Below are 2,500 nucleotides of genomic sequence, written 5' to 3' on the forward strand. Positions count from 1 at the left end.
TGTATTATTACTGAGAATAAAGCTGATATCTCTCTCTCTCTCTCTCTCTCTCACTCAGAGCTGCTGTGGAAGGAAACCTTTTTAAAAAGAACTTTCTCAGCTCAGTGGTATTTTTTTCTTCTCCAAGGCTGAGTGCCGCTCGCACGTAGCGATATAATTCAAAGTGCAAAATAACTTGGCGTCGTTGACTTTAAACAAGCAGGGTCTGCTTCCAAATGAAAGCTGCGCTCCCGAACTGGACTGACTGTCTGTCTGTCTGTCTGTCAAGGGGAGGAAAAGGCGGTGGTGGTGGTGGTGAGGGTGGAGCTTTACGCTCAGGAGGGGAGACTTTCTTTCAGAGGTGCCAATTAATCTGCAGCAGAAAGCCATCCCCCCCGACCGGGATTCGAAGCCCGGTCCTGACCACGAGACCACCGGGGAGAGTTGCCTCAAGTCCCTGAGGGACCTGGACACGAGGCCGAATACACACGCACGCCTGCTGCACTGGCAGCAGCGACCAACAGGGGGCCGACCGGCTGATCCTTCCCTTTCACAGGCAGGCTTTTGGCCCTCGCTCAAACGACAAAGGTGTTCAGAAGGAAGTCCTGGGGGGAAGGCAGGCAGGGAGGGACGGACACAGGGAAGTCCGCACAAAACAGGTCCCCTGGAACCTCTGACCCAGAAAACCGGGTTCCTGGTGAAAGCAGTCCTGCCCCGCCCTGCCATTAACATGACAATGGACAGGGCCCGGACCAGGCGCAGCGGACGGTAGCGAGCAGTCGGAGGGTGAAAATCCGCCAGTGGGTGAAAAGGAGAGCCGTGCGGTGAGAGGAGGCGGAAAGCGGTTCGCAGACTTTCGCTGTACCTCCGGCGGGCAGCGCCGCACCTCCGAGCGCTCGGTACCGTCCGCTGCGCCTCGTCCTGCCGCACGCGACGAGCCGTCCCCGGAGGAAATCGGCCTCGGCCTTCCTGAGATATCAGTCTCCAGGTGGGACAGAAAAACCGGGGGCCCCCGGCTCGCTTTCGGCGGCCCGCTAGTCGACTTCCCGTCGTGCGAACGCGATCCTTCCGGTACCCTTCGGTGCCCCTTGCCCGACTCTAGCTCCGGTGGTAAAGCGGAGTCGGTCGGTCTGACGGCCGCCGAGTTAGCAGGCGGAAAGCGGTTTGCAGCCTTTCGCTGTACCTCCGGCGGGCAGCGCCGCACCTCCGAGCGCTCGGTACCGTCCGCTGCGCCTCGTCCTGCCGCACGCGACGAGCCGTCCCCGGAGGAAATCGGCCTCGGCCCTCCTGAGATATCAGCCTCCATACGGGCGTCACAAATCAGTGGACATGGTCAGCTGCAAAGCAGTGTCATTACAACCTTTCATAAACAACAGGGCAGCACCGCACTGCACTGCACTGCACTGCACCCCACACTACATCACACTTGCCTGCCTGCCAGCCTGCCGCTGCCTACTCTCACCAGCGGACCAAAGTGAGGATAACACCCCGAAGCAAGCATCTCCCTTGCCGCCCACCAGCCCACACCAATCCCCTTGCCTGCCTCCCACAAATTCCACCAGCGAGGCAAAGTGAAAATCAACCCCCAAAAAACGCACTCCACACCGGCCATCGCCCGCTATACACCCCCCCTGGGGCGAATATTAAGCCCGAGAACACCGACTGTAACCAACCGCAGTGAAAAGTTGAAGTGGCAACTCATTAACCAGATTTACACTTGGCAACTCATAAACCAAATGAACAAAAAATCTGGTTAATGAGTTGCCCAAAATAAATCTGGTTAATGAGTTGCCACTTCAACTTTTCACTGCGGTTGGTTACAGTCGGTGTTCTCGGGCTTAATATTCACCCCGGGGGGGCGGGGTGGGTGATTCTGGGGGTAGTGTCCGGGAGGGTGAGCCTTTTATTCGGCAGGAGGCGTGTGGGGAAATCATCAACCTGTCAGACGATGAGTTGTCACAAATGCCATTGCTTAATGAAAGCTGCGCTCCCGAACTGGACTGACTGTCTGACTGTCTGTCTGTCCGTTTGTCAAGGGGAGGAAAAGGCGGTGGCGGTGGTGGTGAGGGTGGAGCTTTACGCTCAGGAGGGGAGACTTTCCTTCATGCCAATTAATCTGCAGCAGAAAGTCATCCCCCCCCGACTGGGATTCGAAGCCCGGTCCTGACCACGAGACCACCGGGGAGAGCTGCCTCAAGTCCCTGAGGGACCTGGACACGAGGCCGAGGACACACGCACGCCTGCTGCACTGGCAGCAGCGACCAGCAGGGGGCTGACCGGCTGATCCTTCCCTTTCACAGGCAGGCTTTTGGCCCTCGCTCAAACGACAAAGGTGTTCAGAAGGAAGTCCTGGGGAGGAGGGAGGGAGGCAGGGAAATCAGCACAAAGCAGGTCCCCTGGAATCTCACACCTGCGTCCCAGAAAACAGGTCTCCTGGTCAAAGCAGTCCTGCCCCGTCCTGCCATTAACGTGACAATGGACAGGGCCCGGCAGCTTGAGACACATCTTTTTTTCAATATGC

Source organism: Heptranchias perlo, unplaced genomic scaffold, assembly GCF_035084215.1.
Source record: "Heptranchias perlo isolate sHepPer1 unplaced genomic scaffold, sHepPer1.hap1 HAP1_SCAFFOLD_849, whole genome shotgun sequence".
NCBI lineage: Eukaryota > Metazoa > Chordata > Chondrichthyes > Hexanchiformes > Hexanchidae > Heptranchias > Heptranchias perlo.